This window comes from Arachis ipaensis, chromosome B8, assembly GCF_059453495.1.
Source record: "Arachis ipaensis isolate K30076 ecotype BB chromosome B8, ASM5945349v1, whole genome shotgun sequence".
NCBI classification, from domain to species: domain Eukaryota; kingdom Viridiplantae; phylum Streptophyta; class Magnoliopsida; order Fabales; family Fabaceae; genus Arachis; species Arachis ipaensis.
Genome location: NC_142443.1, coordinates 102511480 through 102525806, shown reverse-complemented (window position 1 = coordinate 102525806; position 14327 = coordinate 102511480). Strand labels below are relative to the sequence as shown.

The following is a 14327-nucleotide window of genomic DNA, read 5'->3' as shown; positions in this document are numbered from 1 at the left end:
AAGTATAATTTGTTGAGGCATCTCATCCCTCATGGATATATTACCAAATTTTTGGCATGGGAAACAAGATTTACAAAATTCAGCAGCGTCTCTAAAAAGAGTAGGCCACCAGAATCCACAGTCTAAGATTTTTCTAGCTGTTCTTTGAGGGCCAAAATGTCCTCCACTCTCAGATGAGTGGCAGGCCTCTAAGATGGACTGGAATTCTGATTGAGGCACACACCGTCTAATGATGAGCGGATAATTTATACGCTTTTTGGCATTATTTTTACATAGTTTTCAGTATAATTTAGTTAGTTTTTAGTATATTTTTATTAGTTTTTAAATAAAAATCACATTTCTGGACTTTACTATGAGTTTGTGTGTTTTTCTGTGATTTCAGGTATTTTCTGGCTGAAATTGAGGGACTTGAGCAAAAATCAGATTCAGAGGTTGAAGAAGGACTGCATATGCTGCTGGATTCTGACCTCTCTTCACTCAAAGTGTATTTTCTGGAGCTACAGAACTCCAAATGGCATGATCTCAATTGCGTTTGAAAGTAGACATCCAGGGCTTTCCAGCAATATATAATAGTTCATACTTTGCTCGAGTTTAGACGATGCAAAATGGCATTCAACGCCAGTTCCATGCTGCATTCTGAAGTTAAACGCCAAAAACAGGTTGCAGAGTGGAGTTAAACGCCAGAAATAGGTTACAAACTGGCGTTCAACTCCAAGAGAAGCCTCTACATGTGTAAAGCTCAATGCTCAGCCCAAGCACACACCAAGTGGGCCCCGGAAATAGATTTCTGCATCATTTACTTATCTCTGTAAACCCTAGTAACTAGTTTAGTATAAATAGGAATTTTTACTATTGTATTTACATCTTTGGATTATCTTTAGATCACGTTTGGGGGGCTGGCCTCTTGGCCATGCCTGAACCTTCATCACTTATATATTTTCAACGGTAGAGTTTCTACACACCATAGATTAAGGTGTGGAGCTCTGCTGTTCTTCACAGATTAATGCAAAGTACTACTGTTTTTCTATTCAATTCAAGCTTATTCCTATTCTAAGATATCCATTCGCACCCAAGAACATGATGAATGTGATGATTATGTGACGCTCATCATCATTCTCACTTATGAACGCGTGCCTGACAAACACTTCCGTTCTACATGCAAACAAGCTAGAATGAGTATCTCTTAGATATCTAATACAGAGGACCGAGTCTGAGATATTAGAATCTTTGTGGTATAAGTTAGAACCCATGGATGGCCATTCTTGAGATCCGGAAAGTCTAAACCTTGTCTGTGGTATTCCGAGTAGGATCTGGGAAGGGATGGCTATGACGAGCTTCAAACTCGCGAGTGCTGGGCGTAGTGACAGACGCAAAAGGATAGTAAATCCTATTCCAGTATGATCGAGAACCGACAGATGATTAGCCATGCAGTGACAGCGCATTGGACCATTTTCATAGAGAGGATGGAAGTATCCATTGACAACGGTGATGCCCTACATAAAGCTTGCCATAGAACAGAGTAGGAATGATTGGATGAAGACAGCAGGAAAGCAGAGGTTCAGAGGAACGAAAGCATCTCTATACGCTTATCTGAAATTCTCACCAATGAATTACATAAGTACCTGATGAGCGGATAATTTATACGCTTTTTGACATTGTTTTTAGTATGTTTTTAGTAGGATCTAGTTACTTTTAGGGATGTTTTCATTAGTTTTTATGTTAAATTCACATTTCTGGACTTTACTATGAGTTTGTGTGTTTTTCTGTGATTTCAGGTATTTTCTGGCTGAAATTGAGGGACTTGAGAAGAAATCAGATTCAGAGGTTGAAAAAGGACTGCTGATGCTGTTGGATTCTGACCTCCCTGCACTCAAAGTGGATTTTCTGGAGCTACAGAACTCTAAATGGCGCGCTTCCAATTGCGTTGGGAAGTAAACATCCAGGGCTTTCCAGCAATATATAATAGTCCATACTTTGGCCAAGAATTGACGACGTAAACTGGCATTCAACACCAGCCTTCTGCCCAAATCTGGCGTCCTGCGCCAGAAAAGGATCCAAAACCAGAGTTGAACGCCCAAACTGGCACAGAACTTGGCGTTCAACTCCACAAATGGCCTCTGCACGTGCAACACTCAGGCTCAGCCCAAACACACACCAAGTGGGCCCCGGAAGTGGATTTATGCATCAATTACTTACTCATGTAAACCCTAGTAGCTAGTTTATTATAAATAGGACCTCTTACTAATCTTTTTGATCATCTTTGGATTACCTGATGATCCTTTGATCTCGTTTAGGGGGCTGGCCATCTCGGCCATGCCTGGACCTTCCACTTATGTATTTTCAACGGTAGAGTTTCTACACTCCATAGATTAAGGTGTGGAGCTCTGCTGTTCCTCAAAGATTAATGCAAAGTACTACTGTTTTCTATTCAATTCTTCTTATTTCGCTTCTAAGATATCCATTCGCACCCAAGAATGTGATGAAGGTGATGATTATGTGTGACGCTCATCATCCTTCTCCTTTATGAACGCGTGCCTGACAAACACTTCTGTTCTACATGAATTAAGCTAGAATGAATATCTCTTAGATCTCCCAACCAGAATCTTCGTGGCGTAAGCTAGAATGATGGCGGCATTCAAGAGAATCCGGAAGGTCTAAACCTTGTCTGTGATATTCCGAGTAGGATTCAATGATTGAATGACTGTGACGAGCTCCTAACTCGCGATTGCAGGGCGTTAGTGACAGACGCAAAAGGATAGTAAATCCTATTCGAGCATGATCGAGAACCGACAGATGAATAGCCGTGCCGTGACAGGGTGCGTGAGCATATTATTCACTGAGAGGATAAGATGAAGCCATTGACAAGGGTGATGCCTCCAGACGATTAGCCGTGCCGTGACAGGGCATTGGATCATTTTCCTGAGAGATGACCGAAAGTAGCCATTGACAGTGGTGATGTATCACATAAAGCCAGCCATGGAAAGGAGTAAGACTGATCGGATGAAGATAGCAGGAAAGCAGATGTTCAGAGGAACGAAAAGCATCTCCACTCGCTTATCTGAAATTCCTACCAATGATTTACATAAGTATCTCTATCCCTTTTATTGTTTATTTTAATTTAATCAAGTATCATGTTTAAATCCGCCTGACTGAGATTTACAAGGTGACCATAGCTTGCTTCATACCAACAATCTCCGTGGGATTCGACCCTTACTCACGTAAGGTATTACTTGGACGACCCAGTGCACTTGCTGGTTAGTTGTATCGAAGTTGTGACAATTATGAATTAAGATCAAAGCACCAAGCTTTGGAGCCATTACCAGGATTTGTTCGAGCCTGGAGATCACAATTTCGTGCACCAAGTTTTTGGCGCCGTTGCCGGGGATTGTTCGAGTTTGGACAACTGACGGTTCATCTTGTTGCTCAGATTAGGTGATTTTCTTTTTATTTTATTTTCAAAAATTTTTCAAAAAAAAAAAAATTTCTAAAATTTTCTCATCTGTTTTCGAAAAAAATAAAAATGTTTTCAAAAATAAATTATTCTATGGCTTCAAAATTTTAAGAATGAATTCTAGTGTTTCATGAAATATGTTGAATCATATCTGGCTGTAAAGCCATACCCAAACTACTTTGGGATTGGTATTCAACTAATCACTCCAGCCCATGTAATTATATGTTGCAGCCTGGCTGGCTGTAAAGCCATGTCTAAATTCATTTGGACTGAGGCAGCAATTTGTTATCAAGAGCAAGCTAGTTGGAGTTAATCCACCTGCTACTGTTTCTGATCACCTGCTGAAGCTTGGCTGGCCATTGGCCATGTCTAGTGTTTTGGACTGGAGCTTTCTTTGAAAGCTTGGCTGGCTAGTGAGCCATGTCTAATTCCTGGACTGAAGCTTTAGACTAACATGGCAAGATTCCTGGAATTCATATTAAAAATTTTGGAATCCTTATTTTTTCTTTTTTTTCACATAATTTTCGAAAAATATAAATAAAAATCCAAAAAAATTAGAAAATCATAAAAATAAAAAATATTTTTGTGTTTCTTGTTTGAGTCTTGAGTCATATCATAAGTTTGGTGTCACTTGCATGTGCATCTTGCATTTTTCGAAAATTTCATGCATTCATAGTGTTCTTCATGATCTTCAAGTTGTTCTTGGTAAGTCTTCTTGTTTGATCTTGATGATTTTTTGTTTTGTGTCTTTTCATGTTTATCATATGCATTCTTGAATTCTTAGTGTCTAAGCATTAAAGAATTCTAAGTTTGGTGTCTTGCATGTTTTCTTTGCATTAAAGATTTTTCAAAATTGTGTCTTGATGTTCATCATGACATTCAAAGTGTTCTTGGTGTTCATCTTGACATTCATAGCATTCTTGCATGCATTCATTGTTTTGATCTAAAAATTTCATGCATTGCATATTTTTCATGTTTTTCATAAAAATTTCAAAAATCAAAAAAATATCTTTCCCTTTTTCTCTCATCAAATTCGAAAATTTGGATTGACTTTTTCAAAAATTTTTAAAATCAAGTTGTTTCTTATGAGTCAAATCAAATTTTCAATTTGAAAATCTTATCTTTTTCAAAATCTTTTTCAAAAATCAAATCTTTTTCAAAATTCTTAGTTATTTTCGAAAATTCCAAAAATATTTTTCAAAAATCTTTTTCTTATTTTTATACTAAATTTTCGAAAATAACATAATCAATTAATGTTTTGATTCAAAAATTTGAAGTTTGTTACTTGCTTGTTAAGAAAGATTCAAACTTTAAGTTCTAGAATCATATCTTGTGATTTCTTATGAATCAAGTCATTAATTGAGATTTTAAAAAATCAAATCTTTTTCAAAACTAATTTCAAATCATATCTTTTCAAAAATATCTTCTTATCTTATCTTTTTCAAAAATATCTTTTCAAAATATCTTTTCTAACTTCCTAACCTCTTATCTTTTCAAAAATTTGTTTCAACTAACTAACTAACTTTTTGTTTGTTTCTTAACTTTTTCAAAACCACCTAACTAACTCTCTCTCTCATTTTTCGAAAATATCTCCCCCTTTTTCAAAAATTTCTTTTTAATTAACTAATTATTTTATTTTTATTTTTATTTCAAAAAAATTTTCGAAAAAAATACTAAAAATTTTCAAAAACTATTTTCAAAAATCACTAACTCCTTTTCAAAAATAATTTTCGAAAATTATACCTCCCCCATCCTATTCTATTTATTCATTCATATCCTAACATCTCATCTCACATCTCTTCCATTCTCACAGTTGTGTTTCTTCCTTTATATTACATTCTTTATCTCCCCTCTTCTCTTCCACTCACACAGGGATCCCTATACGGTGGTATAAAGGATCTCTATTATTATTATTATCATTTTCCTGTCCATTCTTCCTTGTCATATGAGCAGGAGCAAGGATAAGAACATTCTTGTGGAAGCAGATCCAGAACCTGAAAGGACCCTGAAGAGAAAATTAAGAGAAGCTAAAATACAACAATCCAGAGAAAACCTTTCAGAAATTTTTGAACAGGAAGAGGAGATGGCAGCCGAAAATAATGATAATGTAAGGAAGATGCTTGGTGACTTTACTGCACCTAATTCCAATTTACATGGAAGAAGCATCTCCATTCCTGCCATTGGAGCAAACAACTTTGAGCTGAAACCTCAATTAGTTTCTCTAATGCAGCAGAACTGCAAGTTTCATGGACTTCCATCTGAAGATCCTTTTCAGTTCTTGACTGAATTCTTGCAGATATGTGATACTGTTAAGACTAATGGAGTAGATCCTGAAGCCTACAGGCTCATGCTTTTCCCTTTTGCTGTAAGAGACAGAGCTAGATTATGGTTGGATTCTCAACCCAAAGACAGCCTGAACTCTTGGGATAAGCTGGTCACGGCTTTCTTAGCCAAGTACTTTCCTCCTCAAAAGCTGAGCAAGCTTAGAGCTGATGTTCAAACCTTCAGACAGAAAGAAGGTGAATCTCTCTATGAAGCTTGGGAAAGATACAAACAGTTGACCAAAAAGTGTGCTTCTGACATGCTTTCAGAATGGACCATCCTAGATATATTCTATGATGGTTTATCTGAGCTATCAAAGATGTCACTGGACACTTCTGCAGGTGGATCCATTCACCTAAAGAAAACGCCTGCAGAAGCTCAAGAACTCATTGACATGGTTGCTAATAACCAGTTCATGTACATTTCTGAAAGGAATCCTGTGAGTAATGGGACGCCTATGAAGAAGGGAGTTCTTGAGGTTGATACTCTGAATGCCATATTGGCTCAGAATAAAATATTGACTCAGCAAGTCAATATGATTTCTCAGAGTCTGCATGGAATGCAAGCTGCATCCAACAGTACTCAAGAGGCATCTTCTGAAGAAGAAGCCTATGATCCTGAGAACCCTGCAATAGCAGAGGTAAATTACTTAGGTGAACCTTATGGAAACACCTATAACTCAACATGGAGAAATCATCCAAATTTCTCATGGAAGGATCAAAAGCCTCAACAAGGCTTTAATAATGGTGGAAGAAACAGGTTTAGCAATAGCAAGCCTTTTCCATCATCAACTCAGCAACAGACAGAGAACTCTGAACAAAATGCTTCTAATTTAGCAAATCTAGTCTCTGATCTATCTAAGGCCACTGTAAGTTTCATGAATGAAACAAGGTCTTCCATTAGAAATTTGGAAGCACAAGTGGGCCAGCTGAGTAAAAGGATCACTGAAATCCCTCCTAGTACTCTCCCAAGCAATACAGAAGAGAACCCAAAAGGAGAGTGCAAGGCCATTGACATAAGCGCCATGGCCGAACCTGTGAGGAGAGGAGAGGACGTGAATCCCAAGGAAGAAGACCTCCTGGGACGTCCAGTGATCAATAAGGAGCTTCCCTCTGGGGAATCAAAGGACTCTGAGGCTCATCTAGAGACCATAGAGATTCCATTGAACCTCCTTATGCCCTTCATGAGCTCTGATGAGTATTCCTCTTCTGAAGAGAATGAGGATGTCACTGAAGAGCAAACTGCCAAGTTTCTTGGTGCAATCATGAAGCTGAACGCCAAATTGTTTGGCATTGATGCTTGGGAAGTTGAACCTCCCTTGTTCATCAATGAACTAAGTGATCTGGATCAACTGACATTGCCTCAGAAGAGACAGGATCCTGGAAAGTTCATAATACCCTGTACCATAGGCACCATGATCTTTAAGGCTCTGTGTGACCTTGGTTCAGGAATAAACCTCATGCCCCTCTCTGTAATAGAGAAACTGGGAATCTATGGGGTGCAAGCTGCTAAAATCTCACTAGAGATGGCAGACAGCTCAAGAAGACACGCTTATGGACAAGTAGAAGATGTATTAGTAAAGGTTGAGGGCCTTTACATACCTACTGATTTCATAGTCCTGGATACTGGAAAGGAAGAGGATGAATCCATCATCCTAGGAAGACCTTTCCTGGCCACAGCAAGAGCTGTGATTGATGTTGACAGAGGTGAAATAGTCCTTCAATGGAATGAGAACTCCCTTGTATTCAAAACTCAAGGATCTCCCTCTGCAACCATGGAGAGGAAGCTTGAAAAGCTTCTCTCAAAGCAGAGTCAACCAGAGCCCCCACAGTCAAACTCTAAGTTTGGTGTTGGGAGGCCACAACCAAACTCTAAGTTTGGTGTTGAACTCCCATATCCAAACTCTAAGTTTGGTGTTGGAAAGTCTCAACAAAGCTCTGCACATCTGTGAGGCTCCATGAGAGCCCACTGTCAAGCTATTGACATTAAAGAAGCGCTTGTTGGGAGGCAACCCAATGTTTATCTAATTCTTATTTTTATTGTTTTTCATGTTTTCTTAGGTTCATGATCATGTGGAGTCACAAAATAAACAAAAAAATCAAAAACGGAATCAAAAACAGCAGAAGAAAAATCACACCCTGGAGGAGCATCTGTCTGGCGTTCAAACGCCAGAACAGAGCATAGTTCTGGCGCTGAACGCCCAGAATGGGAGCATCCTGGCGCTGAACGCCCAGAACAAGCATGGTTCTGGCGTTCAACGCCAGAAATGGCAGCAAAGGGGCGTTGAACGCCCAAAATGGGCACCAACATGGCGCTGAACGCCCAGAGTTGTGTGCAAGGGCATTTTACATGCCTACATTGGTGCAGGGATGTAAATGCCTTGACACCTCAGGATCTGTGGACCCCACAGGATCATCTCAGGATCTGTGGACCCCACAGGATCCCCACCTACCTCATCATCTCTCTTTCCATTCATGATCATCCCTTCTTTTTTTCCATTTACCACTCACATCCATACAACCACTACCTTCAAAATTCAACATCTCTCTCCCACCCAATCCCACCCATATGGCCGAATACACACCTCCATCCATCTCCTCCATATCCTCTTCTTCTTCTTCTATTCTTTCTTCTTTTGCTCGAGGGCGAGCAACATTCTAAGTTTGGTGTGGTAAAAGCATAGCTTTTTTGTTTTTTCCATAACCATTGATGGCACCTAAGGCCAGAGAAACCTCTAGAAAGAGGAAAGGGAAGACAAAAGCTTCCATCAAGGGTCTATAGCTCAGTGGTAGAACATTTGACTGCAAATCAAGAGATCCCTGAGATACCTCAGGGGATACATTTCCTTCCACACAATTATTGGAAGCAACTAAGGGTGGAACATCAAGAGCACTCCATCATCCTTCATGAAATCAGAGAAGATCTAAAAGCAATGAAGGAGGAGCAGCCAAGGCAAGGAAGAGACATAGAAGAGCTCAAGGACATCACTAAGGTGGACTCATTCCTTGTTCTTACTTTCTCTGTTTTTCGTTTTCTATGTTATGTGCTTATCTATGTTTGTGTCTTCATTACATGATCATTAGTAGTTAGTAACTTTGTCTTAAAGATATGAATGTCCTATGAAACCATCACCTCTCTTAAATGAAAAATGTTTTAATTCAAAAGAACAAGAAGTACATGAGTTTCGAATTTATCCTTGAACTTAGTTTAATTATATTGATGTGGTGACAATGCTTCTTGTTTTCTGAATGTATGCTTGAACAGTGCATATGTCTTTTGAAGTTGTTGTTTAAGAATGTTAAATATGTTGGCTCTTGAAAGAATGATGACTAGGAGACATGTTATTTGATAATCTGAAAAATCATAAAAATGATTCTTGAAGCAAGAAAAAGCAGCAAAGAACAAAGCTTGCAGAAAAAAAAAAGGGCGAAAAAAAAAATAATAGAAAGAAAAAGAAAAAGCAAGCAGAAAAAGCCAATAACCCTTAAAACCAAAAGGCAAGGGCAAATAAAAAGGATCCCAAGGCTTTGAGCATCAGTGGATAGGAGGGCCTAAAGGAATAAAATCCTGGTCTAAGCGGCTAAACCAAGCTGTCCCTAACCATGTGCTTGTGGCATGTAGGTGTCAAGTGAAAACTTGAGACTGAGCGGTTAAAGTCAAGGTCCAAAGCAAAAACAAAGAGTGTGCTTAAGAACCCTGGACACCTCTAATTGGGGACTCTAGCAAAGCTGAGTCACAATCTGAAAAGGTTCACCCAATTATGTGTCTGTGGCATTTATGTATCCGGTGGTAATACTGGAAAACAAAGTGCTTAGGGCCACGACCAAGACTCATAAGGAAGCTGTGTTCAAGAATCATCATACTGAACTAGGAGAACCAATAACACTATCTGAACTCTGAGTTCCTATAGATGCCAATCATTCTGAACCTCAATGGATAAAGTGAGATGCCAAAACTATTCAAGAGGCAAAAAGCTATAAGTCCCGCTCATATGATTGAAGCTCTGTTTCATTGATAGTTTGGAATTTATAGTATATTCTCTTCTTTTTATCCTATTTGATTTTCAGTTGCTTGGGGACAAGCAACAATTTAAGTTTGGTGTTGTGATGAGCGGATAATTTATACGCTTTTTGACATTGTTTTTAGTATGTTTTTAGTAGGATCTAGTTACTTTTAGGGATGTTTTCATTAGTTTTTATGTTAAATTCACATTTCTGGACTTTACTATGAGTTTGTGTATTTTTCTGTGATTTCAGGTATTTTCTGGCTGAAATTGAGGGACTTGAGCAGAAATCAGATTCAGAGGTTGAAAAAGGACTGCTGATGCTGTTGGATTCTGACTTCCCTGCACTCAAAGTGGATTTTCTGGAGCTACAGAACTCGAAATGGCGCGCTTCCAATTGCGTTGGAAAGTAGACATCCAGGGCTTTCCAACAATATATAATAGTCCATACTTTGGCCAAGAATTGACGACGTAAACTGGCGTTCAACGCCAGCCTTCTGCCCAAATCTGGCGTCCAGCGCCAGAAAAGGATCCAAAACCAGAGTTGAACGCCCAAACTGGCACAGAACTTGGCGTTCAACTCCACAAATGGCCTCTGCACGTGCAACACTCAGGCTCAGCCCAAACACACACCAAGTGGGCCCCGGAAGTGGATTTATGCATCAATTACTTACTCATGTAAACACTAGTAGCTAGTTTATTATAAATAGGACCTCTTACTAATCTTTTTGATCATCTTTGGATTACCTGATGATCCTTTGATCTCGTTTAGGGGGCTGGCCATCTCGGCTATGCCTGGACCTTCCACTTATGTATTTTCAACGGTAGAGTTTCTACACTCCATAGATTAAGGTGTGGAGCTCTGCTGTTCCTCAAAGATTAATGCAAAGTACTACTGTTTTCTATTCAATTCTTCTTATTTCGCTTCTAAGATATCCATTCGCACCCAAGAACGTGATGAAGGTGATGATTATGTGTGACGCTCATCATCCTTCTCCTTTATGAACGCGTGCCTAACAAACACTTCTGTTCTACATGAATTAAGCTAGAATGAATATCTCTTAGATCTCCCAACCAGAATCTTCGTGGCGTAAGCTAGAATGATGGCGGCATTCAAGAGAATCCGGAAGGTCTAAACCTTGTCTGTGGTATTCCGAGTAGGATTCAATGATTGAATGACTGTGACGAGCTCCTAACTCGCGATTGCAGGGCGTTAGTGACAGACGCAAAAGGATAGTAAATCCTATTCCAGCATGATCGAGAACCGACAGATGAATAGCCGTGCCGTGACAGGGTGCGTGAGCATATTATTCACTGAGAGGATAAGATGAAGCCATTGACAAGGGTGATGCCTCCAGACGATTAGCCGTGCCGTGACAGGGCATTGGATCATTTTCCCGAGAGATGACCGAAAGTAGCCATTGACAGTGGTGATGTATCACATAAAGCCAGCCATGGAAAGGAGTAAGACTGATTGGATGAAGATAGCAGGAAAGCAGAGGTTCAGAGGAACGAAAAGCATCTCCACTCGCTTATCTGAAATTCCTACCAATGATTTACATAAGTATCTCTATCCCTTTTATTGTTTATTTTAATCTAATCAAGTATCATGTTTAAATCCGCCTGACTGAGATTTACAAGGTGACCATAGCTTGCTTCATACCAACAATCTCCGTGGGATTCGACCCTTACTCACGTAAGGTATTACTTGGACGACCCAGTGCACTTGCTGGTTAGTTGTATCGAAGTTGTGACAATTATGAATTAAGATCAGAGCACCAAGCTTTGGAGCCATTACCAGGATTTGTTCGAGCCTGGAGATCACAATTTCGTGCACCAGTACCTCTATCTTTATTTTACGTTTTATTTATCTTTTTATTATCAATTCACTATAACCATTTGAATCCGCCTGGCTGAGATTTACAAGGTGACCATAGCTTGCTTCAGGCCGACAATCTTCGTGGGATCGACCCTTACTCACGTAAGGTTTATTACTTGGACGACCCAGTGCACTTGCTGGTTAGTTGTGCAAAATTGTGATAAAGAGTTGAGATTACAATTGTGCGTACCAAGTTGTTGGCGCCATTGATGATCACAATTTCGTGCACCAAGTTTTTGGCGCCGTTGCCGGGGATTGTTCGAGTTTGGACAACTGACGGTTCATCTTGTTGCTTAGATTAGGTAATTTTATTTTAATTTTAAGATTTTTATTTCTTATTTTCAAAAAATACAAAAAAAATTTCTTCTTTTTCGTTTTTCCAAAATAATTTTTGAAAAATCCAAAAAATTTTTTAATAATATCATAAAAACCAAATATTTTGTGTTTCTTGTTTGTTTCTAGAGTCAAGTTTTAAGTTTGGTGTCAATTGCATCTTTTTAATTTTCAAAAAAAAATTATTATTTTCGAAAATCTCATGCATTGCATTCTTCATGATCTTCAAGTTGTTCTTTGCCAGTCTTCTTGTTTGATCTTCATATTTTTTTGTTTTGTATCTTTTCTAGTTTTTCATATGCATTCTTGAATTATTAATGTCTAAAGAATAAAAATTTTTAAGTTTGGTGTCTTGCATATTTTCTTTTCTTGAAAATTTTTCAAAAATAAGTCTTGATGTTCATCTTGACATTCAAAGTGTTCTTGGTGTTCATCTTGACATTCAAAGTGTTCTTGCATGCATTAGTTGTTTTGATTCATGATTTTCATGTTTTGTTTCATTTTTACTGTTTAATAAAAAAAAAAGAGAAAAACAACAAAAAGATATCTTTTTCTCTTTCCTTATTAAAATTCAAAAATAAAAAAATATCTTTTCCTTTTTCACTCATAATTTTCGAAAATTTGAGTTGACTTTTTCAAAACTTTTTAAAATTTAGTTGTTTCTTATGAGTCAAATCAAATTTTCAATTTAAAAATTCTATCTTTTTCAAATCTTTTTCAAATCTTTTTCAATTTTTCTTTCATATTTTCAAAAATTTCAAATTAATTTTCAAAATCTTTTTCTTATTTTTATTCCATATTTTCGAATTCAATGCTAACAATTAATGTGATTGATTCAAAAATATTAAGTTTGTTACTTGCCTAATAAGAAAGGTTCAATCTTTAAATTTTAAAATCAAATCTTTTTGTTTCTTGTTAGTCAAATAATCAACTTTAATTTTCAAAATGAAATCTTTTTAAAATTCTTTTTCAAATATTTTTCAAATTAAATTTCAATCATATCTTTTTCAAAATCAATTTCAAAATCTTTTCTAACCTTTTATCTTTTTAAATTGATTTTCAAATCTTTTTTTTCAATCAATCCTATCTTTTTGTTTCAATCATATTTTTTTCAAAACTACCTAACTAATTCTCTCTAATTTTCGAAAATCACCTTCCTCTTTTTCAAAATTCCTTTTTAATTAACTAATTATTTTAATTTTTAATTTTAATTTTATTTCTTTACTAATTTTCGAATTTTATTTTAATTTCAAATTAAAAACAAAAATATTTTTATTTTAATTTATTTAATTTTCAAAAATTCTTCTCTCTCACCTCCTTCTAATTATTTATTTATTTACTAACACTCCTCTTCATCTAAAAATTCAAACCTACTCCTCACCCTTGTGTTTGGATTCTCCATCTCCTATTCATATCTTCTTCTACTCACATAAAGGAATCTCTATACTGTGACATAGAGGATTCCATATTTTTTCTGTTCTCTTCTTTTTCATATGAGCAGGAACAAGGATAATAATATTCTTGTTGAAGTTGATCTTGAACCTGAAAGGACTCTGAAGAGGAAGCTAAGGGAAGCTAAAGCACAACTCTCTGGAGAAAATCTAACAGAAATTTTTGAAAAAGAAGGAGACATGGCCGAAAATAATAACAATGCAAGGAAGATACTTGGTGACTTTACTGCACCAAATTCCAATTTACATGGAAGAAGCATCTCAATCCCTGCCATTGGAGCAAATAATTTTGAGCTTAAACCTCAACTAGTTTCTCTAATGCAACAGAACTGCAAGTTTCATGGACTTCCATCAGAAGATCCTTTTCAGTTCTTAACCGAATTCTTGCAGATCTGTGTTACTATTAAGACTAATGGGGTTGATCCCGAGGTCTACAGGCTTATGCTTTTCCCGTTTGCTGTAAGAGACAGAGCTAGAGTATGGTTGGACTCTCAACCTAAAGATAGCCTGAACTCTTGGGATAAGCTAGTCACGGCTTTCTTAGCCAAGTTATTTCCTCCTCAAAAGCTTAGTAAGCTTAGAGTGGATGTTCAAACCTTCATACAGAAAGAAGGAGAATCCCTCTATGAAGCTTCGGAGAGATACAAGGAACTGACCAAAAAGTATCCTTCTGACATGCTTTCAGAATGGACCATCCTGGATATATTCTATGATGGTCTGTCTGAGTTATCAAAGATGTCACTGGACCATTCTGTAGGTGGATCCATCCACCTAAAGAAAACGCCTGCAGAAGCTTAAGAACTCATTGACATGGTTGCAAATAACCAGTTCATGTACACTTCTGAAAGGAATCCTGTGAATAATGGGACGCCTCAGAGGAAAGGAGTT

The 14327-nt window shown here is 37.5% G+C and overlaps 1 non-coding gene across 1 annotated transcript; it reads right to left on the bottom strand.

Moving 5' to 3' along the window:
• Positions 1-14012: 14012 nt before the first annotated feature.
• LOC148549046 (small nucleolar RNA R71) lies at positions 14013-14120 on the bottom strand. The gene has a single exon (XR_015898010.1). It is a non-coding gene; the product is annotated as a small nucleolar RNA R71 (small nucleolar RNA).
• Between the last annotated feature and the right edge of the window lie 207 nt (positions 14121-14327).